This window comes from Solanum verrucosum, unplaced genomic scaffold (genome assembly GCF_900185275.1).
Source record: "Solanum verrucosum unplaced genomic scaffold, falcon-dt-bn FXZP01000074.1, whole genome shotgun sequence".
Lineage (NCBI taxonomy): Eukaryota > Viridiplantae > Streptophyta > Magnoliopsida > Solanales > Solanaceae > Solanum > Solanum verrucosum.
This window is the reverse complement of record NW_026020200.1, coordinates 164,296-177,616: the sequence shown is the minus strand read 5'-3', so window position 1 is coordinate 177,616 and position 13,321 is coordinate 164,296.

Here is a 13,321-nt window from a genome sequence, read left to right as displayed (position 1 = left end):
TGCTCCAATCTCCAGCCACTTGGGAGTGCCATCTGATATTAGCGGGGCCAACCACTTCATATTTTCTAGTGTCTTTGTCCTAATCAGATGCTGGCACTCGTCATCGATATTATCAGGACACCCTAGGACAACATTATTAGCCTCAGTGTCACACTTGACCTTCTTTCCCCAGACAACTACATAGTCAACCGGCTTGAATACAGTTGTCTGTTTCTTTCTCTATGGTACCAAGGCTCTATAGGCAGCGTAGAACTCCCGGACCCAATTAGGAATGTAAGGGCCACGGGGCTTGGTGAAGAGTTGGAAGTTGTATGACTTTAGGCAACTCATTATCTCCGAGTACCTGTCAATAACTCCATCAGTGGACAGACGCTTCTCCTCGATAATGGTCCTCAGCCCCTTGGTCTTTAGTCTGTTCATAGACTTAGGAGGAGGACCCTGTACTGGTGGTGCTAAGACCACGGCCTGTGTTGGAGCTGGAGGAGAACTAGTGGTGGCCTGAGGATTCCTGATCCTAGACGGATCATTCATTTTTTTGGAACGCAACTCTGCCCTCTATGCTGCTACTAGCTCATTCTCATGCTCAGATGTCGCAGCCTGATGCTCCTAGTTCCCACCTTCACTCTCAGAAGTGGTGAGGTGAGCAGCATAGATACTGTCACTGTCAGAGCTGGCCTCCGGTGATGCAGGTGCCTTTCCTTTTCCCTTTCCTTTCCCACCAGTCATGGGAAGTTTGGTGGCCTTTCCCCTGGATGCAGCTTCATCCTCATTGATAGTTATCCCTTTGGCCCTCTTATGAGGCGGCATGTTTCTACCAGCAACTTTTGGTCTAGCCATGTCTCCAAAAACATCTAAAAGAGTTAGAAACAATTCAATTAGATGCACAACAAATAGTTGCAGACAAACTCGCCGAACCAGTCGGTGAGTCGCTGAATCTCTTTGGTGAGCTAGATCGGGTTCACCGAAAGGATTGGCTCAAAAATCCAAGAAAATTTTGGCATGTTGGCGATGGGAAAGGCCTTTCGGTGAATCACCGACATTATTTGGTGAGCATGGCTTAGCCCGTCGAAAGTTACAGTGCATTTAAGGATCAGGGGCGCAGACAAAGGGTGATCAAGGAGAACCTTCGGCGAGTCGCCAAGTGCACTCGGCGAACTCAGGTTTCTCATTGATAGCTACAGATACTTTTCTAGTTTAGCATGAAATTAAAGGTGATAAGGGGAACTTCAGCGAACCGCCGAGTGGTTTAGTGAGCTCGACCCAGCTCGCCAAACGACCCAACGTGCCTACTTTCAACCCAATTTCTCAAATTCAACCCCGCAGCCCCTGGAAACAAAATCAAACCATGCATTTCCACAATTAAACTAAGACCCATTACACACATGTCCCCGGGATACTCAGACTTCTCCCGATTTGGCCAAATTTTGCCATTTGATGACTTTAGCCCTTAAGAATGACGTCAAGCACTCTATCATTGGGTAAATTACGTCATTTGGCACAAATGCGGATTACTTAGACTTCACCCGACTAGACCCAACAAAATTCAAGCTCAACCCCACAATTTTAATGAATTTTAAAGCACAAAAAACTCGGGAATTCAACATATAGGCATTTAAGGCACGATATTCAAGTTAACAAAGGCACATACATACACAATTATGATCAAAGAGGCCCAGCACACATCACTAAGATAAAAAATCACTTGCAAATGAGTAAAAATCACTAAAAGTAAATTTGGGGTTCAGAAAAGAACCTTAGATGCCGAATAATCAAGATTTGAAAAGCTAGGCGGCAAAGATTTCAACTCCGAGCACACAATCAATGACTCAAATACAGTAAAAACATGAAAATATGGAAACTCTAGTGTGAGTGTGAGTTTGGGAAGTTCAAAAGTGAGGGAAAGTGAAAGAGTTTGAAAGTTTAAACCTTTGGCCTTTAAAAACCGTCCAGTTCTCGCCCATTCGGGGACATTAGTCTTGCTCGCCAACCTGATCGGTGACACGCTAAGTGGGCACTTACCTCGCTGAGTTTTACAGGACCTCTAGTTATTATGGGGGTCAAAATGGCGGTCAAAGTTGTGATCACTGCTATGGTCGGCGAATCGCCAATAAGCTACTGGGCTCGCCGAGTTTTACAGACTCCAATTTAGAAATGTCTTGAGTCAAATGGCGGTCCAAGTCAGGCTCGCCGACCTCTTCGGCGATGCGTCGACTGGACTTTTAGTTTGCCAACCTGCACTTTTCAAACACCTTCCACACTTCGACCTGCACAATCAACACACTATTATTTCAAACTTTAAAAGAAAGCAATTAAAAACATGGGTTGCCTCCCAAGCAGCTCCTTAGTTAACGTCGCGGCACGACGCAAGTCCTCACTTAAGTTCCATTGGTGGGGTTTGCCTCACTTTCATAAGGCAACCCCTCTTCCGGCTCTGGGTAGAGACAAGACAGCGCTTGGTCCATTTGGGACTCTAGTAGTTGAATGAGCATGGAATGAGAGGTTGTCATCTGCTTTAGTATCAAGACATTCTCTCTTATCTCCTCCAACACCCTGTCGTGCTCTTCAACTTTGTGTAGAATGAGTAAGAGGACCTCTTTAATTTTCCCACCCTCTTGCTTCTTTAACTTTCGACTCTCGTGAGGGGGGATGTATATATCCTTCTGTTTGGACACTACCTCTAATTCCATGACTTTCTTGGCCAAGACATCCACCTCAGTCAACAATTTGGCAAGTTCTTAGTATTTTTCTTTCTCATTGTTAATCTTGGCCATTTGATCAAGGAGGTGGGCTGCTTTTGCATAAGGTAGTTGGATGAAACCACCTGGAGAGATTTGGTCAGCCACTATTCTATTTTCGGGGCCAAGACCCCGGTAGAGACATTCTAGAAGCATCTTATCGGAATTCCATGAGTCGCGCACTGCTGCAAGAGAGCATTAAGCCTTTGCCACAACTCATAAACTGACTCACCCTCCAATTTATTGAAACTTAGGATGTTATCCTAAGCATATTCATTTTCAGAGGAGGGTGGTCCATTCGGTCACCGTTGATAGCAGATATGCTCAATTTTTGTGTTCAAAACAAGCAACACACAAACCAAAACTAAAAATAAGTTGATTCAACTACAACTAACAAGAACAAAATTTAACTTAACTAAAGATTCTCAACCAACACCACTCCCCGGCAACGGTGCCATTTTGGTTGAATAACGTTATCAAAGACACTCAATCCAGTTCTAAGAGTCAACGATCGTTAGTCAGCATATAACCCAACTAAATGAGTTGGGGTCGAATCCCAGAGGGAGTGGTACGTGTTTGAGAATCAAGAGCAAAGTTCGAATATGTTCAAGTCAATCATAGGAATAGATATTTACGAATAAAAACATAATTCAAATTAAGGGGGACACAAGTGTCAAATAACAGGGGGGTTTTGATTGCAATTATCTACTACGACAGCAGCAAATAACACAAATTAACAAGTAATGAGATGGGTTCTTGGGATGTGATTGGATTATAGGTTAAAGTAGACAAATGGGTAGTTGCAATTGATAGTGAATAGTTGTAAATCCGTGACTAAGGTAGACTTTAGTGGGGATAAACTTTCTCTCGAATAATTTACCCCGAATCAAGTTGGTTTCTCTCAAACAACAAAAAGCAGCAATTAAGAATAGCCTACACTTTAGTCCATTCACTCTCTCGAGCTGAATGTGTGGAAAAAGGTTTAGGATTCACTCCCTCGAACTGAACCCATGACAACCCAATACCCACAGACCATCAAATCAGTAATCTTGGTTTTAAAACCTCTCTCTCGAGCAAGCCAAAAACACGAAGGTAGAGTTGCATTTGCAACTACAACCTTTTAAATTGAACCAAAATTACGGATTGGAATCACTTTTAAACAACAATTACACTAACAATTAACAATACCCACAAGCTAAATCAACCCATAATAACATAACGACACCTTAAGAATTGAAGTTTTAGCTAGACATCATAAAAAGATAGAAATCGTTACCAAATTGTGTCTCCATCAATTGGGAAGATTAATTTTGTCTTTACAAAGGTCCAAGTAGAAGAATCTCAAAGACCCACTTCCAATTTCTCAAAAATGGAAAACTTCAATTCTTCAAAGCTAAGGAAAAGTTTAGTCTCAATACTTTTAGTTCAAACTCAAAAATTAGTCTAATGAATGTTCAGAATGAAATTTGATACTAAACATAATGTTTGAAAATGTATTTGTACTCGCCAAAAATATGTTGCAAAGGGCCATTCGGCGCAGTAAGTTGGGATCGCCGATCAACTTGGTGATCCACCCTTTGGTTAGTTTCATCGCCTTTTGCCTTTGGCCTTCAGCATCCTCAATTTCTATAACTTTGGGTGATCCAACACTGCATCGCAGAAGCGTTCGGTGACTCGTTGACTGCTCCTTTCTCTCGCCGACTTGATTTTCTCCTTCAGGGCTTGGCACACTGGAACTTTAGGCGAGGTAATAGCCACTCGGCGATTCGCCCAATGGATTAGGCGATCAGCAGGCCTTCTTTTCTTCGTTCTTTCAGGTGCCTTGTTCTTTTTTGTTCATTACTGTCCATGCTTTGTTCCTCAATCCAAATACCTGGAAAACAAGGATTTTACATTAGTTATTAGCACAAAATAAGCATTTGAGGACACTAAATTTATCCAAATAAAGCCCTAAATAAGTCCAAATCATGGACTCATAAATAAGAGATACCAACATAGTCATAGGCATAATTAATGCATCTAGTTTAACATGACATAAGAGAAACACTACATGAGTCACCTCAACGCAAGCTTGTGCAATACATGGATATAAAACCCCATAATCTCACTCATGCTAAGCAAGTCACTTTAGGTCTCCATTCATCTTTATCATCTTTTGATCTCATCCTTAGCTTACTTATCATAGAATGAAATAACATAAGCATAAATTAATGACTGTAAAGAAACATACCAAGATCTGTAACAATAGAATGAAACAGAAAGGAAAATATCGAGTCCACTAAATTTACAATGTCTCCTTATGAAAATTATTCCCCTCTAGTTTCCGATGTTTAAAGGAATAGATTCTCTTAGAATAGAACGATTTATTCACCAGTGTATTGATACAAAAATAATGGTGTCAGTGAGCCACTCAATAGAAGAAAAATACACGAATATTTAATTGTGTAGAAGAAGAAGTTTAGAATTTTTGTTGTTTTAAAATGAGAGGAAATCTCTCTATTTATAGACAACAAAGGGTAGTGCGAATAAATATTTATTGTCCCTTATCGGAAAGGCACAACTATTTGGAAAAATTGCAACCCTTCGGAAAGCTCACAACCTTTCATAAAAGTCACAACTTTTCATAAAAGTCGCAATTGTTTTTAAAATCGCAATTTTTCATGAAAGTCAGAACTTTGCATAAAAATATTAAATTTTCATGAAAGGTTAGACTAGTTTTGAAAATAAATAAATTAAAAGGCAATCCTGATTTGTGATGGCGTCACATAGGCGGGCCTAGGGTTCTCTTTATATATATATATATATATTACTCTTATTTAGAAGTGGGAGTAGGGAAGGACGAACAAGGGCAAATAGGTAATTCTAATGTTAACTTTGGGGTAATTCCAATAACCTTACAAATAAGGGCATTTTTGTAATTCAAGCCATAAATTGATTTTTCTTTCATCAATTCATGTGTTGTCAGCTTTCTTCCCAATATTCAACACATTCCCACCTTCTCCATTTCATTCCATGCAATTTTTTATGAACTTATCTAATAAAGCTCTTCAAATTGTAGAGAAACTACTATCAAAGTTCTTAATTTATTGGGTGCTTTGTTTATTTACAGGAAATTAATAAATCTGCTCTTTCTGATTGCTGAAATATCCCAAAAACAGAGAAAGAGCAAATACAGTTCAAGTAACAATCTTTTTGAACTTAAATTTGAACAGCTTATTGCTTTGTTTCTGTGATTCATTCTACAGGGTATGTCTGATTATTGCTTTTTACTCTTATTTAGAAGTGGGAGTTCTATTTAGAATCATCGCTACAATCTACCGTCTGCTCTATCACTGGCTTTTGCTCTTCATCAAATTCGGATCATCGTTTTTGGATCATAGTTTTGCCTCAAATGTTTCTTCGATGTTTAATCCTTAGTTACAGTAAGTTTTGGTTTCCCTTCTTCCCCAATTTTTCGGTAATGTGTCCAACTCTTCAAAATAACCTATAATGGTAGTTTTTTCCATTATTCTTTCGCTTCTTAGGTTTTCTTTGGATTCTTAGGTTGGGTATCATAAACTGTATGTTATTTTCCTATATGCATGTTTGAAAATGTAAATAAATATGTATATAACTTTGATGTACAGAGTGCATCTATGGCGGTTTTTACCAACTGTCCACCTGTGCTCAAAAGTCCAATAACAACAACCACAACTCTCACTTCGAATATACTTTAAACTCTTTCCCATCTTAGTTTCTTTGACTGCTTCAAATCTGCTTCTGCTAAGTTTGTAAGTCTTTTGTTTTAATTGCTCTGCTGTTTTTGTTCGTTGTTTTTATCGCTGGTTAAGGATCTTTCTCCTTCACTCTTTCAATATTGGATCTATTTTTGACAAAACAAAGTTAAATTCTTAGGCGTAAAATTTCTAATTCAATCACCCCTTATATTCAATACAAGAAAACCTGCAATATTGTTTGTTTGAATCATAAGAATCCACAACTTTATCAAATGTCCTGTTTGTTTCAATCATAAAAACCCACAACTTCATGTGAATGTCCTGTTTTGGTTACAATAAAGAAAGAAGTTGTCCTTCACGTTGATGATTACCAAGAAATTTTATCAAAGAAACTAGGAATTCTTTATAGCTATTAGTATAACCTTTTTCACGATTTACACCTACCATAAAAGTAAAATTTGACTATGGTGCCACGATCTTCATCTTTATGTTTAGCTTAGTGTCAATATCAGTCTGTCGCATTAATAAGTTGGCTGAATTGGCTCATGAAAAGGTTTTCACTATCATATGCTTGAAATCCATTGATGTGGCTACACAACTGTTATAAACAGTTGAAGCTAGAAGTTAGTTATTATGAATAGTGAAACTGGAAAGTTAGTTATAGAGTTTGTTACAATATTAGTTAAAGTTAACTTTGGATGAGTTAGATTAACTAGATTAGAACGTTATGAGTACATACACGATAAATAGCATAGTGCCAATATTGTGTACAGATACATTCATTTTTCATCTAGGGTGTAGGCTCGGGGCAAGACAAAACATTGCAAACAGAAACTAAATTAGCCTTGCGAAGTATCCTCTGACTTTCTTCTGCAATCACTAGAGAATAAGCCTTGTTAACACTTGGAGCTGATTCTATTATCATAAACTGGCTCCTACACTGGTTGTAGGACTCATTCAATCCCAAAAGAAATTGCATTAAACGTTGGTACTCAAAATGAACAGCATAGGTCTGTGATACAGCACAGGCACAACCAGGACAAGGCATGAGTGAATCATATTCCATCCACAACTCTGTAAGCTTGAAGAAATAGACTGAAACTGATGAGACTCCTTCATTGAGTGTAGCAATTTCCTTGTGCGAGTAGAATATATGAGAGCCATCCACTTTGTCAAATTCTTGAAGCTAAGTTTTTTTTTTCCAAGTGTAGAGGATTACTACTCATTTCGGAATGAAATAGGCTTAAATGAAATGACATGATTATTCAAAACACTTATATCCGACCTCCCAACTTGCTCGGGTGGAGGCATAGTCATTGTTGTAGAGGGTTTGATAGCCTTTTTCTATGTTACTTGACTTTTCAAAATTGTTCTTGTTTCACCCGTGCTGGACATGCAACTGGGGACATTTTTTAAGAGTTCGAGTAGTATAGCTTTCCCTAGGCCTAAAGTTTAAATTCCTTTTACCTGTATCAATGGTCTAATATCAAATAAAGGTGCTTGGCAACAAGTTCAGAATCCAAATTGTGCTCTTGATGTGGACGGACAATAGTTATGTATTTTACTTCGAATAATATGGAATAATAAAATGTGCTTCAGGTCATTTTAAAGTTTGGTTATTCCCATATATGTATTTCTGTTCAGTATGGATAGAACGTTGCAGTAGATAAACTCACTACATTTCTTCTTTTGGTCTCTTGTATTTGGTGTTCAAAAAGAACTTAAAATAAACCTATAAACATTACTATCTAGACAGAGAATATTACTGAAGTGTCTAAAGTTATCAGGGCAGGTTCAACTAAAAGACAACTGAATAGAGATGTCAACTTAATTTGAAAACATGACTAATTCAAATGCGAAGTCAAGCTCTACCTTATGAGTAAAATGGTTATGGCATGAGGGCTGAAAAATTGCATATCATCGTTTCAAAATTAAGAATAATATGATACGTTGAACTTATGATATCACATTAGTATCCAAGACAATAACATGTCAAAGAAATAAGAGAAATTTGCAGAGTTACTTTAAAATTTGACTCCTTGGATCAAATTTTATTAATCTACATAATGGTTTGTCCTAGATTTCCTGAAAAACTTAAACATCCATTTTTATGTTAAACGAAGTGTTTTAGTGACTTTGATCATACTTCTTAAACAATTTGTCTGTGTGATATGTAAAACGTTCATATGCGAAAACCGTGATAAATTATTTGATTAGTTTCAATAGAAGAATTACAGTCCAAATATTGTTTATGTTAAAGAATCATTACCTTTTATATTGATGTCTTATACTGCATAATATTAGTTCGAGTTGTACTCATATACTCCACATTGATTGGTTTCTATATCCTCTATGAGGTTGCTGGAAATCTTGGTAATTCGTACTCTCTATTGCGAAGAGGGAAAACTAATTTAATTAGCCTTATATAGGATGAATGTGATAGAAGCTGAATGTGATAGACAGGTTCTAATAGCAAACTGATGAACAATTTATCATTTAAATCTCATATGAAGTGAAAGGATCCTTAGCTTTTGATTTGTGATGAATTTGAATGAAATAGGACTTCATATGTGGTATTGATGTTTTCTATTTCTCTCAACTTTACCTGCAGTTTGCATTTTTATCCTTCATCAAAGTTTTCTCAAACTTTAGCCTAATTATGCCCTCATTTTCATTCTCTGGTGAATTAAAAATTCATTTATCAAAAACTATCGTAATTGGTTCATCTTCATCTATTTAGATTTAGTAAATTAGTGTTCTACCAACAAAGGTCTTTGTATGCGGTTAATGAAAACACATACTGCTTTTTCTATTCTCTTCAAGTCTTTTCCTATCATCTTCTTCCTCTACTTTTTCCACTTACATCTATCTCACTCAACTTCTATTTCTCCTTTTCAAAATTTTTCAAATTTCATTTACTTTTTCAGCAGTTGTAATATGTAGTTGTCCAATCAAATATATGTACATTATGACCTGAACTAATTCCTTTTATTTTGCTAAATCTAAATTTAATGGGTATATATTATTGTTATTCTAACGAAAGGACTTTTCGTCCATTTTTCAATAAACACGAATTTTTACTCTTTTTTTATATTTTCAATTTTTTATTATATAATTGTGAATCTGTATATGTTGCCTGCTTTAAATTAAAATTTCGTTCTATTCCTAATCTGTCCAGCTCTTGAGAAAGGGCCTATGATGGTGGCTACTCTCATTCTTCTTTGGATATATATTTACGTCTGCATGTCCTTCAATTTAAGGATAATTTGGTTCTTATCTTGAAATAATTTGCTTTTTATCTTGAAAGTGCTTGCTAGAAAACAAATTACACTATTCTTTTTGTATTATTTTCATTGTAATTCTTATTTTCCCAAATGCTACATTGATAAGTCTAACATGTATGGTATTTTATCCCAATGGTTCTCCTGTTACAGTCATTTACTATTGTCTGCATTTTTTTGTCAATTCTACGTATTTTTTCCACATTACATTAAGTTATAAATTAATTTAACAAATCATGAACTACTTGAAACAGGAATGGAAGAAAATAGAGATAATGTGTCTGTCCAAGAAAGAACTTCTGACAGAAATTTGCGTCGTCATACTAGATATGCACAGATGTCACCGGAGAGAAAGAATTATTTTTATCCCAGCTAAGACAAAAAAGGGATGAATCAAAAAGACAAAAACTACTTCATCAATCAAATAGTACTAGCGCCCTTACAATTAGCACTTCTTCATTATCTCTTCAACAAGGTCAGCTAACCATATTCTTATCTTCCTTCTATGAAATCTCTCTTCTGAATATCTATAGCTATAGTTACACGCTTCAGCTGACCTACTCTTACTAGATTTATTTTCCTCATTTTGTAGTTGAAGCTTCCAAACCTACAAACCTACCAGTTACTTCAACTAGAGGAGAACGTATAGTTAATTGCTTATCTACCTTGGAAGTAGGTGAGTTCAGAAATATTACTTCAACTATTTTGACTATATTCATTTTTAATAATTGGGTAGCTGTCTCTAAATATTGTTATTCCTCATACTAGGATCAACATCAACTGCATCTCATGTTGCAAGTAAATTAAGTTCAAGACGTACTGCAAATAGAGGTATGCTTCTTTCTACCAAAGTAATAAAAAAAACATGTATTGTCGTGCCTTTATATATAACAAATAATTGCTTTTTACCATGCACAGGTAGAAATAAGTTAGAAGTCAATCTACAAAATGATAATTTATTGCCAAAAGATTACTTACTTTTAAAAAAAGTTCCAAATTGCAATTTTTGTGCAGCAAAAAGGTTTCAATATGAATCACCAGGTTTTTGTTGTGATAATGGATCAATTAGACTAACTTCTCATAACATGCCTACTGAGTTGCGAAATTTGTTCTTGGGTGACTCCAAAGAATGTCAACATTGTCGCACTTACAGTAGAGCCTACAATAATATGTTTGCATTCACTTCACTTGGAGTACATTATGATAGAGAATTAGCAAAGAGAAATCGTGGCATATATACATTTAAAGTCCAAGGACAAATGTATCACTTCATTGATGATTTGATACCCTCAGCAGTAAAAGGAAAAAAATTACAGTTATATTTCTATGATAACGAAAATGAGCTAACAAATCGAATGACGTTATCAGATAATCTTAATGAGCTGATTGTTACAAAGCTCATGGATATACTAAAACTTAATCCTTATTCTACTTTTCTAAGATCGTTAACAGTTGTTCCAAATTTATCTAAAATTTACATTGCTCTAAACTCAAGTTCCAATTTAGACCAAAGAACACATAACTTACCAACTGCATCCGAAGTTAGGGCAATTTGGATTGAAGATCAATTAAATGATAAAATTCCCACACCACATATTCGAATTTACACTCATAGTAACAAAAGCCAATTGATCAATTACTATTATGGATGTTATGACCCATTGCAATATCCACTGTTGTTTCCTTATGGTCAAAATGGCTGGCATTGTGGTATTAAAAAAATCAAAAAGACATACAGTTATTCCAAAACACAAATTTATTGTGAATATGAGCAGCTACCAAGTATAATGAACATGACTTCTATTGATGGACTTCTTCACATCGAATCTACAGTTTTATCAAAAGGATTGAGAAAAAGAGAGACTGTTTCTTGTCGTGAATATTATTGTTATAAAATTCAAATAAGAGATCAAGAACCAAATGAAACTTTACATTCTGGAAGGGTATTTCAACAATACATAGTTGACCAATATATAAAACTTGAGACACAAAGATTAGATTTTGTTTCATTTAATCAAGATCTATTTAGAGTTGATGCCTTTCAAGGAATTATTGATTTATTGAGGCAAGGAGAAAGAGATGCTTCCAATATTGGGAGACAAAAATTCCTTCCTGGTAGTTTCATAGGAGGCCCAAGAGATATGCGTCGAAGATATATGGATGCCATTGCTTTGGTACAACATTTTGGAAAACCCGACATATTTTTTACGATGACTTGTAATCCTTGTTGGCCTGAAATACAAGAACATTTACATCCAATGGAAGAAGTTCAAAACAGACTTGATTTAGTTAGTAGAGTATTCAGAGCAAAAGTAGAAGAACTTAAAACAGATATTCAAAAAAACAACATATTTGGAAAGGTTGCAGCTTTTATGTATACAATTGAGTTTCAAAAACGGAGTCTTCCACATGCCCATTTTCTCATTATACTTATGGAAGGATATAAATTGATAACACCACAAGCATATGATAAAATTGTATGTGCTGAATTACCTGATCCCCATATGATCATCATCTATACAAACTTGTGACCAAGCACATGATCCATGGTCCTTGTGGCTATTTAAATCCTTCAAATTCTTGCATGCAAAAAGAAGGAAAATGTAAGTTTAAATATCCAAAAGAACTTACTAAACAAACAACCAAAGGAAAGAATTTGTATCCTCTTTACAAAAGATCAAAAATGATCACACCAATCAAAGTTAGAGGACACAACATTGATAATTCTTGGACTGTTCCGTACAATCCGTTTTTACTAAAGAAATTCGGTTGTCATATTAATGTTGAAATATGTTCTGACATTAAGGTTATCAAATACATTTACAAATATATTTGCAAAGGATGTGACAAAATTGCATTTTTTGTACATAATAATGATACTAATGTAGAAATAGATTAAATCAAAGAATACCAATCTGCTAGATGGGTTTCTCCACCGGAAGTTGCATGGCGTCTGTTTGCTTTTTCAATAAGTGAAATGACTCCAAGTGTTTGCCAGTTGCAATTGCATCTTGAAGGACAACAATTTGTTTCTTTCAAAAATAACCAAATTGTGGATCAAATAATAAACAATCCAATGATAAGGAAAACGATGTTAACAGAATTTTTTCTTATGAACAAAATCAATAACGATGCTATAAATCTCAATTTACTATATAAAGAGTTTCCCTAACACTTTGTATGGTCATCATCATACAAAATGTGGTCGCGTCGAAAACAACGCCTTACTATTGGACGTATTGTCACATGTCATCCAACCGAAGGAGAAAGATATTATCTTAGGTTGCTTCTAATGAACGTAAGAGGACCAAAATCATACGAAGATCTTCGTACAATGGATGGAAGATGCTACACTACATTTAGAGAAGCTGCAGAAAAAATAGGCTTATTACATTCTGATAACAACTTAATTGAGTGTATGTCTGAAGCTGTAAGCTATCAAATGCCTTATAGTTTAAGAAGACTATTTGCAACATTATTAGTTTATTGTAATCCTGGTAACCCAAAAGATCTTTGGAAAAAATATGAAGACTTTATGTCGGAAGATTTTAAAACAATTTCAAATGTTACAAAAAATGATATCCAGCAG